This window comes from Anolis sagrei, chromosome Y (genome assembly GCF_037176765.1).
Source record: "Anolis sagrei isolate rAnoSag1 chromosome Y, rAnoSag1.mat, whole genome shotgun sequence".
Lineage (NCBI taxonomy): Eukaryota > Metazoa > Chordata > Lepidosauria > Squamata > Dactyloidae > Anolis > Anolis sagrei.
Genome location: NC_090035.1, coordinates 23,463,542 through 23,483,680, shown reverse-complemented (window position 1 = coordinate 23,483,680; position 20,139 = coordinate 23,463,542). Strand labels below are relative to the sequence as shown.

Sequence of the window (20,139 nt, the reverse complement as noted above, 5' to 3'; positions counted from 1 at the left end):
GCCCCTTTTTCATATTTCCTCGCAAATCTAATCAACGGACCAGGAAGCTCTTTGTTCCCCCTGTCTGCCACCCCGCTGATAAACACAAAGGCTCGGAAATCAGCTGGCGGATGTCTCCTGGGCATTCCGCCTCCCCTGAACTGTCAAGCTGTGTCCCGCCTCCTGGCTGCTGATTGGACCATCTTCAGAGGCGCTAGGAAGGCTCCGATTGGCCCCCTGGAGGCGGCAGCGCTCGCTGGTTGGAGGAGAGGTGGGACATACGGCCAAGCCTCCTCCCAGCTGTTCCGGGGCCAGCCAATCAGGGCGAAACCGGCTGACAGACGGCGGGTGGGATTTTCAAACTGTTTTGCCTTTGTTCTGACTGTATAAAAATGCCTGGAACTTCTGTGCTGTATGCTTGTATGTGAATGATCACTGCAATCGCATCCTTTTCAGCTGATTCGCAGAAATAAACGCTTCGGTCACTGAACCTCTTCAGTCTCTGGTGGGATTAATTCTTAATATTTTTCGTTCTTTGGATTGGCTTTCGCTGGCTGCTCACCAAGGTTTCAAGACCCCTTTAGCGGTCTTTAAGGATCTCTCCCGCTGGAAGACCCTCCAAAAGAGCTCGATATCACTTCCCTGCCAAACAGGGCCGCCAACTCAAAAGATCCCTTAGCCTTGAGCTATGGCAGTACAGGTGATGCCAAACTGCATCCATTCTACAGTCTAGATCAGGCATGGGCAACTTTGGCCCTCCAGGTATTTTGGACTTCAACTCCCACAATTCCTAACAGCCTACCGGATGAATACTATCATTACAAGATGATGGTATTCAGATGCCAATTTTCTCTCTACTCCTGGCATTGGGAATGGTATCCGTTCCTTTGTTTACTTCTGCAGAATTTTCACTAGTGCCTTTCTTTGTGTCTGTTAAAAACTTTCACTTGGGATGTGTCTAGAGTTAATGTGGTTTAACATTGCTTTCACTGCCATGTCTCAATGCAATGGAATCCTGGGAGTTGTAGTTTGGCAAAGTTTTGAACCTTCTTGGCTACAGAATATATATCAAAGGATTCTATAGCATTGAGCCATGGCTGTTAAAGGAATGTCAAACTGCATCAGTTCTACAGTGTAGATCAGGCAGGGGCAAACTTTGCCCCCCCCCCCCAGGTGTTTAGGACTTCAACTCCCACATCCCCAGGCTCTTAAGCATAAATGTCTGAGGGGGAAAAGGAAGGGGCCTGAGGCTGTTAGGAATTATGGGAGTTAAAGTCCAAAACACCCGGAGAGCTGAAGTTTGCCCATGCCTGGTGTAGACGCACCCACAAAGGAGGGGTGAGTGATGAAGTGAGGACACAAGGAGGATCGGGTGGGGAGCCTCATGAACTTTGGTGCCCTTTGGCTCTTTTTAAGTCCAGGTGATCCTGCAATCAGATCCTCCTTCGCCGGTACAGCAAAGGCTTGCAAATGGAAAGAGATAAAGTGGGTTAAAGATGCCGAATCAGACACTGCCATGGTCCAGGTCACTTGTTTGCCATTTGAGCACATCCAACAGTATCCTAAGCCCCTTTAGGACCCATGTTGGGAGACAGGCGGAAAGTAATTTCCCTCCAGTCTTTGGATACTTCCCTCCTGTGCCTCTCCTCCTCCTCCATCTGTGGTTGTGGTTGCTCTCAGAGACCAAAACCGCTGCTCCTCTCCTTAGGAGTTCCTCCCGGTGCCTCAGGTTTGGCAAGTTTGGGCACCAGGAGGAAGTTGTGGCTCCTTCGCATCGGAGAGATGACACCAGTGACGAAGGAGAGCCAGGATGAGTAATCTCTTCCCAATACCTGTGGCAACCCTGGGCTTTCTAGGCCCAAATGCAGACAGCCTTTCGGCCCAACTGGGCCACCTTGGGCAAACTCAGGGCAAAGGAGTTCGAGGCCTCTGTCGCACACATGACTCAATGGTTACTCCTGAGGTTTCGGGTGAAGGCCCTGCCGGCCCCAGGAGGCTGATGGAGCTCCAGGAAATGGGTCCTAAGGGCTACTTGGGAGTTTGCCTGCTTGAGGCTTGCCTTTTTCTTCTCTAGCCCTGCTGAAGTCCCAGCCTTGTAGCTACCTGATCCCATCCACCCCCAATATGCCAGGGACCAGCACAATGTTTGTGCCATTGGCCATAAAGCTTTACTGAAAATAACAACAACTTTCTTGGAAAGTTGCTGCAGATTGTCGCCCAACCGCCTGCTAACTGGCACCTGTCCACGGATTACCAATTAGAGCTATTGATTGATTGATTGTGTAGTATTCTCATACAACTTTTTGTATCTTAAAAATGCATAGTACTGAAGTTAAAATGCAATCCGTATCTCTCTTTAAAAAGCCCAAGTTGAAAGCGGGTTGAAAACATGGAAAAACAGGACCACAACACTTGGACAGTCTTTCTCATGTGCATTAGTGCAAAGCACATCAGTGTGCACTGTTCATCAGTGTACCTTGTGCACTGATGTATTTTATATTAGTGGAGGTGTTGAGGGATGGTTGTGATTTTTGTGGTGTGTGTGTGTGTGGGGGGGGGAAGCATGTAATATCATTGTAAAATAGCACAATCTATATATATATCTATGTATATAATAAAGGTGAAAGTTTGTATGCTGCGGACAAAAGTGTGGTGGTGCGACGGGAGGAGTATGTGCCAGCGTTTTGATTGGCCAGCCTGAAAGTTCCAACATTCTGATTGGCTGCCGCAGTGGTGCTATTTGCATATGGTCTCTGATTGGCCAGCTTCAATAGGAGCTCCTGGTGGAGAAAAGAGTTCATGGCAGAAACGGGGACATGAGAAGGAAATTTGCATATGGTCTCTGATTGGCCAGCCTCAATTCCAAGATTCTGAGATGACAAAGAAAGGAAAGGAAAAGGCCAGAGGGGGCTGAGTCAGACAATTACCAATACAGACCACACTTGGCACACAAAGCCCCCATGACCGACTCGACATCCTACTGTTGCGGAAGATTCATTACCCAAGATCATTTAGAGTACAATCAGGAAGGAAGAGAAAGGAGACGGCAACTGATTCCAGGCTTTTTAATTCTATCGAGCTCGATAGGGTGTCCAGAAAACAATATCTTGACACAAGTTGGAAGTCAGATTTGCTCCAGCATTTATAGCATAAATTCACAGGTTTACACATGCGCATATGGGTCTTGACATTTAACAATTTAATCAATATCAATTTGTCCTCGAGGAAACGCAGCCAAGAACATTTGTTGGCAGGACATTATAATTTCCACTGCTCCCCTCTTCGTAAGCTGATCAGCCACGCTCCCAGACAATTACATAATCTTTAGAATGAATCATAACTTCATATATATCTCTTTATACATATGTCTTCATATATGTATCTTTAACATAAAACTTATTCAAAAGCAGCCTCCCCAGTAATTCTTCTGTGATTACTTTCACAATACATTATTTTCCTCAGTTGATCATTTAAAAAGGTGTGTAAAATTACCTGCTATTTACATCAACCAGACAGGAGGTGGCGCTACTACTACGTGACCTTTAGATGTTAGTTTTCGGATCAATAATATTGCCAAGTTTCCTTTAGCCTTGGCTTCCTCAAATATTGACTTAAGATTGAGCCAGCCTGAAAGTGTTCTAAGTCACCTGGAAAATTTCTCTTCCACCAAACTCTTTGCTTCCCAGTCTCAAGAACGGACAGGTAAGCCTTATTGCTCATTATTTTCATTTTAAATTATAATTATTTTATTTCTCCTTATGGCCACCACATTCCCCCCTTTTTGCGAGCGAATGTTCCACAGTAGCATCGCAAACTCAGGATGTCAGATCCTTATTTTAAAGCAAGAAAAGAAAAATAACATTTTCAACACAATTATTATAGTTCTAAACAAAATCATTTATCACAATTATTGAAGAATGTCCCATACACGTTGGCACTTCCACAGTGCTCCTCAATCTTCTGTGAGATTTATTTGACCAGCTTCCAGGTATGTGGTCAAAACCAGAGCCGTAGTCCTCTTTCTGGGTCTCATGGCGCTGTTGGTTTGATGATATGAAGTCTCAGGGGATCTTTTGGCTCAGGAGTCGCAGTCCACTCAGGTGGTGCCTTTTTTAATCTGGTATAATGGATCCAGGCTTTGATTCCTTCCACTTTGACAGCTGCAAAGGGGCCATGACCAGCTCTTTTCCTCGTCCCTTTCGGGTCGCGGCCTTTGCGGTAGTGTCAGCATACCGGGTTTCCAAAGGTCACAGGATCCTCGCCATATTGATGTCCTTTACAATGCATCACTGCTACTTTAGCAGGAATCCAGACAGCATCTAACAATCTCAGAATGGTCTCACTATGTTGTATTTCTTTCCCAGCAGAATTTAATAGTCCCTTTTCTTTATATAATGCTCCATGTGCATGCAGAGTAGTAAATGCATATTTTGAATCCGTATAAATGTTGACTGTTTTTCCTTCTGACAATTCAAGAGCTCTAATTAGGGCTATCAGTTCTGCCTTTTGAGCTGAAGTATTTAAAGGAAGTGGTTTTGCTTCCCACACAGTAGTTGCAGTTACTACTGCATATCCAGCATATCTTTGTCCATTTTCAACAAAACTGCTTCCATCTGTAAAAAGAGTGGCATCCGCCTTAGGCCATGGTTGATCTTTTAGGTCAGGCCTACTGGAATATATCTCATCCATAGTTTCTAAACAATCATGTTGAAGCAGTTCTCCTTCAATAGGCAGGAGTGAAGCAGGATTTAATGTACTGCAAACCTGTAACTTGATTCGAGGGTTTTCACATAATAAGGTCTGATATTTTAACATACGGCTATTTGTGAACCAATGATGTCCTCTATATTCCATAATAGCCGTTACTGAATGAGGGACCTTAACTGTTAATTCTTGTCCTAAAGTCAACTTATCAGCTTCTTGAGTCAGCAAGGCCGTAGCAGCTACAGCACATAGACAAGTTGGCCAACCCTTTGCTACATTGTCAATTTGTTTAGACAAGTAAGCTACTGGTCTCGGCCATGTTCCTAATAGCTGGGTAAGCACCCCCACTGCTATTCCATCTCGTTCACCAACATAAAGGGTAAATGGCTTCTCCAAATCTGGCAGGCCCAATGCAGGTGCTTGCACCAAAGCTTGTTTTAACTGGGCAAATGCTTGGGCACATTCGGGGGTCCAATTAAATGGTTCCTTTTCACCCCCCTTTGTAGCTTCATAAAGAGGCCTTATCATTATAGCTGCAAAGCCCTTATTCCAGCCACAGTTTTGTTTTCCAACCTTTCAACTTGAACTGAGAGTTTTTCCAAATCTGTCTTATATTCAAATCTAAACCCATAGCAGGGAACAAGATGCCTCCCAACCTTTCTCCTTCACTTAAACAAGTTCTGTCTGGATCATATCCAACCTCTTCATAAATACATGGAGAAGGAGATTGCAATTTTGATAATGACTAAGTTCTATTTGGTGAGTATGGAGAGGGTTTCCCTGATCTCGTGTCCCTCTCATTTCTTTCCCAAGTGATTCATGTTGGGGCCTCCATTGAGGTCCCTTTATGTGTCACTATAGCTTGTTCTGGATCAAGTAAGATTTCAATCATCTCATAATTTTGAGGCTGTAAGGTGCTCCATCCTTTTTAACTTAATAACGTTCCCACCATTTGTGTCCATCCCTCACGCTGGGAAGTAGGCCCATGACTGCAAATCCAACATTCAATAACTTCTGTATCCTTTACTCTATCCTGACTCATCTGATGGAATATGTTTTGCTCCCATCCCTCCTTGTACTACCTTCGGGATGAGTACACTCAACTTAATCAGGTATTAAATATACCACATGCCTACGTGAATACGCTTTTCCCCCAAAAAACATGCCTATAATTGTAACACAACCATACCAATCCCACGATAATAAGGAATCCCACAATAACACACTCCCAACCCTGAAAGGTCCATCCAATCTTCTTTCTTCTTTCTTCTTACAGCTTTCAGATGTTGGCTCTCTCTCTTATTCAGAGCAACTTTTATCCTCTTATTGATGTACGATGCAATTAGTTCTTTATACCGTCGATCAACTCCTAAATTGTAAATCAGGGCCCGTCACTGTATGATCTCCTTTTTTAAGCAGGCTTAATTCATCCGCAATTTGGCATTTTCTTGTAGCATTAGGACATTTATCAAGCAGTAGACCCTGTCCACTTTTTCTCAGGGATCACACTTCCAAAATTTTTCCAAAATTTTTCCAGCCACTCTGGGTCTTCTAACAAAACAGGGGATTCTATAACAGGCCAATGTAAAATCATTTAACATTTCCATAATTTGTACTTCTTAATGCTTAATTCCCCTTTACTTCCACATCATATTACCCTCATCTATTTTCATTCACTTATCAATTCAGTTGCTGACATTTTGGACTTTTAAGAGGGGGTGTACATGTCAATTAATAAAATATATTAAACAAATATCTTCATAACATCCAATTTTTCCACCGCTCTTCCCACAAAATCTTCTAAATGTAAATGTATCACAAATTGTCACCACTTTTCTCCTGTATGGTACAGTTTCAAAACTAGTTTCCATTTTTTTTCTTTCCTAGTGAGGGCATTCAAGTTGGCCATTCTTGAATACTCTCAACACCTAATAATTAATTTCTCTTTTTAACCCATCAAATGTTTAAACATATAATAATTAAACATAATCAACCTCCCATAACAGTCTTGATGTATCCCAATCTGTTTTCATACATGCATTCCCTTATTCTAAACTGCAATATTGCCACACATTTATCTAAACTTTCACAAAGGGAATCTATTCATTCACATCTCAACATTTCAGGTTTCTATTATTAAGCAAATGCTAGATCTTTTCATTTCTCTTCCTATCATTTCATCACCACTATACCACTTTCTCTACATTCTCTGGCTACATTTCTCATTTCAATTCTACCTTGTCTTATTCTGACTTGCTTTTTCTTGCTTTCCCTACACATACCTTCTTCACATACCTTTTCTTCTTGGTTTTGCTTACCCACATGAAAACATATAAACTTGGCATTTCCCATATCATGTGTATTTTTCCAGGTTTTTTTTCTGAATTATCCTCTTTTTCCTTTTTATTTGAAACCTGTAAAGATTATTTCTTTTTCCCAACACAAACAGTTTCCACACATTCCTTTTTGGCTAGCCATCCACATACATTCAAGTTTCCAGAAAATGTAAACGAACATTTTCTCCTTGTCCCAAAAGACAGGCACCATTTCTCCATATTGCACATAGCGTTTCCTTTTTTCTTCTTCTTCTCATTTTTCTCATTTTTCATTTTTCTTTATCTTTTCCATCTTGGCTTTTTCCCGGAAGCCTGAAACCATTTGACTCTTTTCATTATACACATCTCCACAACAAAAACAGCATTGATACACAAATGTGTGCATAGGGTTGCAAAGCAGCAAGAAGGGGTAAAGCATATGGACACAAACATCATTAACCAAGACAACCACAAAACATAAAACAGACTTATCACTTTCCCCCTGAAAGGGTATTTCTCCAACCTGTGAGTGTGATTTCTGTGCGAAAACGTCACTCGGGGTTTCACTTGATTTCTGCGCAACAATCTTACAGTGAAATGTTCCCCACGTACTTCTCATATACCTTTTCCCATATACCTTTAAGGCTAGCCTTTTTCCTTTACCTGAGCCGTGGAATCAAAGCTGTTAGTTCTCAATGTACCCCAGTCTGGAGGCAGGGAAGGCGAGGATCAGCCGGGCCGTTTTTCCAGTGGGCACCCGTTTTTCGTCCCTTCTGATCGTCGTCTTCCCCGACCCGCTGAGTGGAGGCAATCAAGCCCTCAAGAGGCTTCGTTTCTGTTCCTTCGCTGTTGACTCAGATCCCGGATGAGCCCCCATTTGTTGCGGAAGATTCGTTACCCAAGATCATTTAGAGTACAATCAGGAAGGAAGAGAAAGGAGACGGCAACTGATTCCAGGCTTTTTAATTCTATCGAGCTCGATAGGGTGTCCAGAAAACAATATCTTGACACAAGTTGGAAGTCAGATTTGCTCCAGCATTTATAGCATAAATTCACAGGTTTACACATGCGCATATGGGTCTTGACATTTAACAATCTAATCAATATCAATTTGTCCTCGAGGAAACGCAGCCAAGAACATTTGTTGGCAGGACATTATAATTTCCACTGCTCCCCTCTTTGTCAGCTGATCAGCCACGCTTCCAGACAATTACATAATCTTTAGAATGAATCATAACTTCATATATATCTCTTTATACATATGTCTTCATATATGTATCTTTAACATAAAACTTATTCAAAAGCAGCCTCCCCAGTAATTCTTCTGTGATTACTTTCACAATACATTATTTTCCTCAGTTGATCATTTAAAAAGGTGTGTAAAATTACCTGCTATTTACATCAACCAGACAGGAGGTGGCGCTACTACTACGTGACCTTTAGATGTTAGTTTTCGGATCAATAATATTGCCAAGTTTCCTTTAGCCTTGGCTTCCTCAAATATTGACTTAAGATTGAGCCAGCCTGAAAGTGTTCTAAGTCACCTGGAAAATTTCTCTTCCACCAAACTCTTTGCTTCCCAGTCTCAAGAACGGACAGGTAAGCCTTATTGCTCATTATTTTCATTTTAAATTATAATTATTTTATTTCTCCTTATGGCCACCACACTACTGCAGTTTGGAGGAGGATGAACCATGGATGATGGGACTTGCAGTACCATCACTCACATTCTGAGACCGCTGTTAACCTCATCCAATGACTGATCAGGACCAAACTTGGCACATAGACCTCTCATGACCCACTTTACGTCCTGGTGTGGTTTGGCCGAGGATGGACCATAGATTATGGGACTTACAGTACCTTTGCTCAATTCCTGAGACCACTGCAACCCTCATCCAATTACCGATAAAGACCAAACTTGGCACATTGAGTCTCCATTACGCACTCTACATCCTGGTGCGGTTTGGGGGAGGATGCACCATGGACGATGGGACTTGCAATACCTGCACTCCCTTCCTAAGACCAATACAACTGCCAACAATGATGGATCAGGACCACAATTTACACAGAGAGCCCGCATGACCCACTCTACATCCTGGTACGGTTTGGAAGAATTTGACAATGGATGATGGGACTTGCAGTCACTTCACTCACTTCCTGAGACCACTGAGACCCTCGCCAATGACTGATCAAGACCAAACTTGGCACACAGAGTCCCCATGATCCACTCTACATCCTGGTGCACTTTCGAGGAGGACAGACCATGGATGATGGGACTTCAAGTACCTCCACTCCCTTGCCAAGACTGCTGCAACCCTTACTAATGTCCGATCAAGACGAAACTTGGCACACAGAGCCACCTTGACCCACTCTACATCCCGATGCTGTTTGGAGAAGGATGGACAATGGATGATGGGAATTCCAGTGCAGTTCAGGGCAGGATGGGCCACTAATGATGGGATTTGCAGTACCTTCACCCGATTCACTTCCCACGGAACATTGTAGCCCCTACAAATCACAGACCAGGCCCAAACTTGGCACACAGAGTACTCATGGCCCACTCTACATCCTGATGCAGTTCTAAGGGGGATGGACCATGGATGATGGGATTTGCAGTATCTTTACTCACTTACTGAAACCACTGCGACCCTCATCCAATGACCAATCAAGGCCAAATTGGCACACAAAGCCCCCATAACCCACTCTACATCCTGGTGCACTTTCGAGAAGGACGGACCATAGATGATGGGACTTCAAATACCTCCACTCCCCAAAACTGCTGCAACCCTCATCTAATGACCAATCAAGACCAAACTTGGCACACAGAGCCCCCATGACCTACTCTACATATTGCTGCAGTTTTGGAGGAGGGTTGACCATGGATGATGGGACTTTCAGTACCTTCACTCACATTCTGAGACCTCTGCGAACCTCATCCAATGACTAATCAAGACCAAACTTGGCACATAGACCTCTCATGACCCACTTTATGTCCTGGTATCATTTGAAAAAAATTGGCGATGGATGATGGGACTTGAAGTACCTTCACTCACTTACTGAAACCACTGCGACCCTCATCCAATGACTGATAAAGACCAAATTTGGTACACAGAGCCCCCATGACCCACTCTATATCCTGCTGCTGTTTGGAGGAGGGTGGACCATGGATGATGGGACTTCAAGTTCCTTCACTCACTTCCTGAGAACAATGCAGCCGTTATCCAATGACCAATAAAGACCAAATTTGGCATACAGAACCGCCATTACCCACTTTCTCTAATAACCCGGGCAGCGCCGGGTCCCCAAGCTAGTATATAATAAAAGTCAAAACTTGTATGCGGCGGAGGTGTGGCAGTGTATGTGCCGGCTTTCGGATTGGCCAGCCTGAAAGTTCCAAGAATCTGGTTGGCTGCCACTGTGGTGCTATTTGCATATGGTCCTTGATTGGCCTGCTTCAACAGGAGCCCTGGTGGAGAAAAGGGTTCATAACAAAAATGGGGACATGACAGAAGGAAATTTGCATATGGTCTCTGATTGGCCAGCCTCAATTTCAAGATTCCGAGATGACAAAGAGAGGAAAGGAAAAGGCCAGAGGGGGCTGCGTCAGAAAATTACCAATACAGACCAAACTTGGCACACAGAGCCCCCATGACCCACTCGACATCCTACTGCAACCATGGATGATGGGACTTGCAGTGCCATCAATCACATTCTGAGACCGCTGTTAACCTCATCCAATGACTGATCGGGACCAAACTTGGCACATAGACCTCTCATGACCCACATTATGTCCTGGTGTGTTTTGGCTGGGGATGGACCATGGATTATGGGACTTGCAGTATCTTTGCTCAATTCCTGAGACCACTGCAACCCTCATCCAATTATTGATAAAGACCAAACTTGACACACTTGAGTCTCTATGATGCACTCTACATCCTGGTGTGGTTTGGGGGAGGATGCACCATGGACGATGGGACTTGCAATACCTGCACTACCTTGCTGAGACCATTACAACTACCAACAGTGATGGGTCAGGATCACAATTTGCACAGAGAGCCCGCATGACCCACTCTACATCCTGGTGCAGTTTGGAAAAATTTGGAAATGGATGATGGGACTTGCAGTCACTTCACTCACTTCCTGAGACCACTGAGACCCTCGCCAATGACTTATCAAGGCCAAACAGACCATGGATGATGGGACTTCAAGTACCTCCACTCCCTTCCAAAGACTACTGCAACCCTCATCTAATGTCCGATCAAGACCAAACTTGGCACACAGAGCCCCCATGAACAACTCTACATCCCGATGCTGTTTGGAGGAGGACGGACGATGGATGATGGGACTTCCAGTACCTTCACTCACTTCCTGAAACCACAGTGACACTTATCCAAATACCAAGAAAGACCAAACTTGGCACAGAGAGCCTCCTTGGCCAACTCAACATTCTGGTGAGGTTTGGGGGAGAACAGACTATGGACGATGGGACTTCAAGTACCTCCACTCACATCCCAAGACTTCTGCAACAGTCATCCAATGACCAATCAAGACCAAACCTAGCACACAGAGCCCCCATGACCCACTCTGCATCCTGCTGCAGTTTGAAGGAGGATGGACTTTGGATGATGGGACTTGCAGTACCTTCACTCACTGAAACCACTGCCACCCTCATCCAATGACTGATAATGACCAAACTTGGCACACAGAGCCCCCATGACCCACTCTATATACTGCTGCTGTTTGGAGGAGGGTTGACCATGGATGATGGGACTTCAAGTACCTTGACTCACTTCCTGAAAACAATGCAACCATCATCCAATCACCAATAAAGACCAAACTTGGCATAGAGAACCACCATTACCCACTTTCTCTAATAACCCGGGCAGCGCCGGGTCCCCAAGCTAGTGACAAATAAAGCTAATCTATTCTAATCAATTCTGTATTGATGTGTTTTGACTGTATTGTAGCCCACTTTGAGTCATGAGGAAAGGCAGGTAACAAATAAATTATTATTATTATTATTATTATTATTATTATTAAAGTTAGTGGTACTTATATTTGTATAGCATTAATAATTCATTCCACCTTTATCTGAGGAACATCTCCTTTAGGTAGAATTGGTTTCTTATTTTCCAAACAGGAAAATATGTTATGTGTTTGTGTGTTCAATTGACAAATTGTGAGCAACTGCTGATGGTTCTAAATGTATAAAATGTAATGACATCACAAGGGCCCTTTCTCTGGTCTTTGATTTTTGACCCAGAAACCTCAGTGAGTGGGATGATCTTGAACTAGTGACCACAGTTTTGAATTGCTATTGTGGAAACTTTGCAGGTGTTTGTGGCCAACTGTCCATTTTGCAAGTCTCCCCAGGTGATTTTCATAAGTGTGATTCACAGCTTCATAGAGTGGGAAGTGACCCCCCAGGACTATCCAGTTCAGCCTCATTTTGCCAGGCAGGAAGACGCCATCCAAGCACTCCTGATAGATGGCCATCCACACTCTGTTTAAAGACATCCCGAGAAGGAAACTCTATTGGACTCCCAGGTAGAAGCATTTTCCAAAGTTGAACAGCTCTGACCACCGGGAAGTTCTTCTCAATGTTTAGGTGGAATCACTTTCCCTGCCATTTAAACCCATTACTCTATTGTGCCCATTACTCTATTGTGCCCACTCTCACCAGCAGCAGAAAACGAGCCTTCCCCCTCCCTCAGTGGGTAAGGTAAAGGTTTTCCCCTGACATTAAGTCCAGTCATATCAGACTCTGGGGATTGGTGCTCATCTTCATTTCTAAGCCAAAGAGCTGCCATCGTCCATAGACACCTCCAAGGTCATGTGGCCGTCATGACTGCATGGAGCACTGTCACCTTCTCGCAGGAGCGGTACCTATTGATCTATTCACATTTGCATGTCTTTGAACTATTATGTTGGTAGAAGCTGGGGCTAACAACAGCCGCTCCCTGGATTCAAATCTGTGACCTTTCGATCAGCAAGTTCAGCAGCCCAGTGGTTTAAGCCACTGCGCCACCCACTGTGACACTGGGGGCTCCTCAATGGGATGTCCTTTGAAATATATAAACATGGATCCATGTCCCCTTCTCTCAGCCATCTCTTCTCCAAGCTTTTCATACCAGCTCCATCAGCTGCTCCTCTGAGGGATTCATGGAGGCCAGACCTTTGGCCGTTTTGGTGGCCCTTCTCTGGTAACCTTCCATCTTCTCCATACCTTTCTTGAATTGTGCCCAGAACTGGACAAAAGGATATCATTCCAGGTGAGGTCTGATCAAAGCAGAAGAGTGGGCCATGACTTCCCTCAGTTGTGACACTAGACTCCTTTGGATACATGAAAACATCATTCTACACATTTCATACATATGGCATTAGTTTTTCCTTCCTCCACCCCTCGATTGCAAAAACAGTGGCCCAGGGAAAGATGACTGCTGATGGCCTTTTTGTTCCAGCTGCTCTGAATCTGGTTCTGGGCGGCTACTTTCCTTCTTTGTTGTCTTTGGAGCAGGAGGGACCTTACCTTGACTCACTCTACCACGACCCCGTTTGTTGTGGTTTTCTGGGTTGCTCTTTTTGGCAAAAGAGAGCAGGAGATCTTGGGCAGAACCAGAATAGGGTTTCCCCTCCCAGGAACCCATTTCCAAATCCTGGAAGGTCCCAGATATGCTACCAGTTCTGGCACTTTCCCAGTTCAAGCCAAACTGTGGAAAACTATCACCTCTACAAGGAGGGACATTGCTTTCTTTCTCTCCAGCTGCGCGATGACCTGGGAATGTTAGCCCGGCTGTCTTCATTCTCTGGAAGTGTCTAAGCAGCATGTTGACCTGGTTAACACAAGGACTGAGGTGGAAAGCCACCTCCGTGAGGTCATTGCCCTCAACATCAGCAGCTGGTAGAACTTTCTCCACATCCTCCTCCATCTCTTGTACCAGGAAAATCAAAAACAGGGCTGCTTCTGCCTCTGAAATCAAGGAGAGGCTCAGGGCCTCCTTCCATCTCTTCATTCTTCGCAAGTGACAAAGAAGGAGGAACAAATGGTGGCACTGCAGTGACTCTATTGGGTCAGAAGGACTCACTCACCGCTCTCCCAACCATCCTAAAGCTCTGACTTTTAGGAAGGCATTCCAGCAAAGAGATTAGGAGCCCAGACCTTGGGTCTGGACGAACAACATGGTCGATTAACCATTTCCCTATCTACCATTTCCATACAAAGCTATCCCTCCTTCACAAGCTTTCAGGTAGGAAGACATGGGAAGAGGCCAAAGGGTTAGGGTCATACCACAAGGGAAAGTGAATAATAAATGCACTAGGGCTGGACGGTTTCGTTTCGTTAATTCGTAATTCGTTAATAATTCGTTAATTTTTTAAATTACAAAACGATAACGAACCATTCTGGAGCATTTTTTTTAAAAACGAATTTTTAAATACGTTTTGTAAATGCTTCGTATTTTGTTATTGTATTCGTTTCGTTATTGTTTTGAGGTCGTTTCGTTATTATTTCCGCATGTCTGGGGCAAGTTTTATGGTTGTTTTTTGTTTAATTAGTGAAAAAAAATTATAATATCACACCAACAGTCAACAACAGAGGGAGAGGGAAGCTTCAGAAGTTTTTGGAGATTTTTTAGCGTTTTCGCGGTCGCGTCCGCCATTAACGAATCGATTCGTTATTGTTTCGGAAATCGATTCGTTAATGTTTTGTAATTTTTTTCACATTTACGAAATTTCATAAATATCTAACTTTTTAAAAGGAAAATTTTGTAATTATTTTAAATAACGAAACGCAAAACCCCCCAAAAACGAATCGATTTTAGAAACAAATTTTTCCGTTGTTACCCAGGCCTAAAATGCACTATCATCATCATCATCATCATCATCATCATCATCAGGAGCCCCCGGTGGAGCAATGGGTTAAACCCTTGTGCCGACAGGACTAAAGACCGGCAGGTCGGAGGTTCAAATCCGGGGAGAGTGTGGGTGAGCTCCCTCTGTCAGCTCTGGCTTCCCATATAGGGACATGAGAGAAGCCTCCCACAAGGATGGTAAAACATCAAAACATCCGGGCGTCCCTTGGGCAACATTCTTGCAGAAGGCCAATTCTCTCACACCAGAAGTGACTTGCAGTTTCTCAAAACGCCATCCCTTCCAAGGCCAAGAAGAGGAGGAGGAGAGAGGAAGAGCCTGGATGCGGAGGAGGAGAGCACACGGAGGCTCCACTGGAGAAACAACATGGCAGAAGACTAAGTAGACCAAATCTCACGAGATGGGAGGATAGACATCTCGCTAGAAGAAGGAAAACCAGGAAAGAAGCCAAGCCACTGAGGGCAGAAGAAGGGCAAACCGAAGGGAAAGAAAATAAGGAAAAATTAAGGAAATTAAGGAAAAATTAAGGAAAAATCAAGGAAAAATAAGGATAATAAGGAATACATTACTGGAAATACAGAAATAATAACAAAAATAATAACAAAAATAATAACAAAAATAATAACAAAATTATAAACAACGAAAAGAAAAAACCAGGAGACAAATCAATAAGAATACATTGCAACAGAAACAAATATTTAAATAAACATAAACACGGACGCAAATAAAGAAAACAAAAATTAATAAAAATATAAAACCTATTGAAGAAAGAAGAAAAGGAAGAAAGAAGGAGAAAGAGGGAAGGGCTAGAAGTCAACAAAACAGAACAACTATAGCAAGCAAAATAATATAGGGAAAAACAACAATAAACTACAACAAAATTGGGACAAAAGAGATAAATAATCAAGCAATCTGTTCGAACAAAAAATAATAAAATAAACCAACACAACCAACACAACATACAACAATACTGATTAAATAAATACGAAATATTTACAAACTGTACAAATTATCAGATAAATAGAACGAAATGCAAAGCAAAAGAGAAAAAGCGCAAACCCAGGCAGCACAAATAGTGCAAACGCCACAATCACCACAGCTGGCACAAGTAGCTCTAGCTACAAAGTTGCAAACTAAAAGGAACTCCACAACGGAAGAAAATGTACTAAAGGACATTCTAGCGGAGATCAAAAAAATCTCAAATAAACAGGATGAACAGCATAAGGAACTGCAAGCAGAAATCCAAAGCTTAAAGACAGACCTAAAAGAAGACATTAGGAAACTCCAAGAAGATGTAGACAATATGAAAAAAGAGAATCAAAAAATAAACAAAGCCCAAGGAAAAACGGAACACAGACTCAACAAATTTGAAAAATAAAGTTCAAATGGGAAAAGCTAGAAGGTATCATGGTCACCCTAAACGAAATTAGGTATTGGCTGAACACTGAGGAAAAAGCCAAGGCTTTCTTTGATAACCACATAAAAGTAACAACATAAGACCTATATCCAAGAAAGATGCCCAGAAGAAGAAAAGGTGAATACTTTAAAGATTGGGACAAACAACAGGAGGGCGAGAATGAAAACAATGAAGAAGGGGAAAGAGATGAAGAAGAGGGGAACAAGCCAAGAACCAATCAAAATGAAAGAGACCTAAAACGGCTAAGAGAATTCTCACCAGAGAACTACCACTTGGTGCTGCCCCAGGAGGTCGCCCAATGGGAAATGCAGGACAATACCAATGAGTAAAGACATTTGAGTCTACTCGAACAACGTTAACGGTCTAAACTACCCATGTAAGAAGAAGAGAATTTTCAACTATCTGAAGCAGCAGAATTTTGACCTGGTGCGCCACAAGAAACCCATATTTGTTCAAGCTAAGTTAGGCATGGAATTTTATGTGGCCAGCAATGAAAAAAAAGGAGTTGTGCTATATATTAAAAATTGGTTAAACCCAAAACAGGTTTTTAAAGATTTTGAAGGTAGATACATAGGGGTAATCATTGAAATAAAAAATTTGAAAACACTGATCTGCAACATTTATTGCCCGAATGGACCAAAACAGAAGTTCATAAAGGGACTTAAAAAGACATAGACAAACAGGAATATGATGAACGAATACTGTTAGGAGATTTTAACGGTGTAGTAGACCTAAACCTAGACAAATTATATAATAATACAAAAAATTTCCGTGACAGAAACAAATCTTGCCTCCTGCCAAAAACTTTCTTAACCCAATTAGAAAACTTAAACCTAAAGGACATCTGGAGACATATCAAAGGGACCACAAAGGATTTTACATACTACTCAAATAGACACAATTTCTGGTCCCGGATTGATATGGCATGGGCAACCAGCCAAATGTTATTAAATGTTAAAAAGATAAAAATAACAGCTAGGATATTTTCTGACCAGTGCCCCATAGAATTCACAATTAAAGGAATCGATACTAAATTTAAATGGAGATTAAAAGAAAACTTACTAAAAATGGAAAAAGATATCAAAAGGAAGAGGGAATTATTAAGGGAATACCTTGAACATAACAAGGGAGAGGAAACATCAAAAAATACCCTATGGGAAGCTCTGAAAGCATTTATGAGGGGGTATTTTATGCAACAGGAATCGATCCACAGAATCAACAAGAATAAAGAGACTAAAAGAATTATTGAAAGTCTAAACTCAGAAGAACACTTACTGAAAAAGAATCCCAGAGACCATAACACGAAGCTAAGATTGGAGGCGCTCAAAAAACAGGTACAACTAACACAAACGGGTAAAATAGAAAAAAACCTAAAATACATGTGGGTAAACTATTTCCAAAATGCAAATAAGATAGGCAAATGGTTAGCAAACAAGTTTAAAAAGCACAAACAGAAGCAATTAATCACAAAGATAGAAGTAGAAGGGAAAATCTATACAGAGGGAAAAAGTATTACGAATCAATTCCTGAATTTCTACCAAAAACTATATAAGAAAACTAACTCCTCAGAGGAAGAAATTATGGAATATATAGGAAAACAAAAGCTAGAAAAATTAACGGAGAAACAAAGAGAAATATTGAACAGACCTATCACCACACATGAAATAGATAGTGCTATCCAAAAACTAAAAAACAACAAGGCACCGGGCCCAGATGGGTACACAGCAATATTTTATAAAACATTTAAGGATGGATAACCCATCTGCTAAAAGACATCATGAATAATATATTGGTTGACAAAACAATACCTAAATCCTGGGAAAATGCAAATATCACTCTAATACATAAAGAAGGCTCAGACCCATTAGAAATTAAGAATTACAGACCCATATCCCTATTAAATAACGATTATAAGATATTTGCAACAATAATGTCAGACAGATTAAAGACCTTCCTGAAAGATTGGGCATCAAAAGAACAGACAGGCTTCCTCCCCAACAGGCATATCAAAGACAATATTAGGATCCTAATTGACACTATTGAATACTTCGAAAAAAACAACGAAAAATAATTGGCACTACTCATAATCGACGCCGAAAAAACTTTTGATAAAGTAAATTGGAGTTACCTAAAATTATTATTTCAAGAATTGGACATTGGATATAATTTCCAAAATGCAGTGAATGCAATATACGAAAGACAAGAAGCTACCTTAATAATAAATGGTCAAGAATCGCCCCCTTTCAAAATTACGCAAGGAACGCACCAAGGTTGCCCCCTCTCCCCCCTTCTCTTCATCTTAGTAATACTCTAATAAGAGACATAAACAATGATAAGAATCTCAAAAGAATGAAGATTCAAACACGGCAATACAAATTAAGAGTCTATGCAGACGACGTGGTCTGTATTATAGAAGACCCTATAAAAAGAATTGATGATTGGATAACTAAAATTGAGACATTTGGGAAACTAGCGGGCTTTGAACTTAACAAACAAAAAACAAAACTTCTAGTTAAAAATATAGATAAAAAGACAAAAGAACTGCTACAAGTCAAAACAGGCATAACGATTGAGAGCAAAGTAAAATATCTTGGAGTAACAATTACTCAAAGCAATACAAAATTGTTAAAGAATAATTATGAGCACTTATGGAAAAAAATCCATATGGATTTGGAAAGATGGAAACATGAAAACATCTCGCTGCTAGGACGTATTGCAATATTAAAAATGAATATTCTCCCTAAGCTTATATTTCTCTTATATTTCTCTTCCATAATTAGGAATGACCACTTATTCAAAAAATAGAACAAAGAAATCACCCAATTCATGTGGAGAAACGGCAAACCAAGGATAAACTACAAAGTGCTAACTGATGATAGGAAAAGAGGGGGTCTAGGCCTTCCTAATTTTAAACTATTCTACGAGGCATGCAATCTGGCAGGAATTAAGGAATGGGCTACACTAAAGAATAAGTCACAATTAATCCTAGAAGGGCATGATCTGAGGACCGGATGGCACGGGTACCTCTGGCATAACAAAAGAAAAGTAGAGAAAATTTTTAGTAATCATTTCATAAGAACGGCACTAATCAAAACTTGGGAAAAATATAAATTAAGATTTTATACTAAGACCCCTCTGTGGATATCGCCAATGGAAGCCAGGCACAAAAGAGACCAAGGGGAGGAGAATTGGTTAAGTTACAAACAAATCCTTAAAAAAACAGCAAAGGGAGAATTAGTCCTAAAATCTTATGACGAGATAAAACTACTGAACGAAAAATTAACATGGCTACAGTATTTTCAAATTCAACAAGGCTTTAAGGAGGATGGTAAAATAGGCTTTAATCAGGAGGAGGGATTCTGGGATTCAATTTTACACAAGGATAAAAAATTGAATAAAATAATATACCCAAAACTTTTAACCTGGTCCACAGAAGAGGAACAAATTAAAAACTGCCAAATACAATGGGCAAAAGATATAGGGCATAGTATACATACCGGCCAATGGGAAGAAATTTAGAACAAAAAATTAAAATACACGGCAGCCAATGATCTAAAAGAAAATTGGTATAAAATGCTATACCGCTGGTATTGTACCCCTGAAAAACTTGCCAAATTTAACAAAGGGATATCCAGCACCTGCTGGAAATGTAAGGAAGAAAAAGGGACCTTCATTCATGCATGGTGGTTGAAAAGAAACAGGGGAGCTGAGGGATGATTTATTGTTGCCACCAATTTGAAAGGAACCAGTATTCAGGAGATTTTACCCCAGTTCCCAAGGTTTTCCAAGTCTGCCCTGGGGGTAAAATGGAGAATATGGTCAAGGAGGAAAAAAGAAGAAGCCAGGTGCAGGCAG

At 41.8% G+C, this 20,139-nt stretch overlaps 1 pseudogene; it reads right to left on the bottom strand.

The window, feature by feature from the left end:
* LOC137095554 (amiloride-sensitive sodium channel subunit beta-like) overlaps window positions 1–14,011 on the bottom strand; it is an 85,406-nt pseudogene extending 71,395 nt beyond the window's left edge.
* Window positions 14,012–20,139: the final 6,128 nt, after the last annotated feature.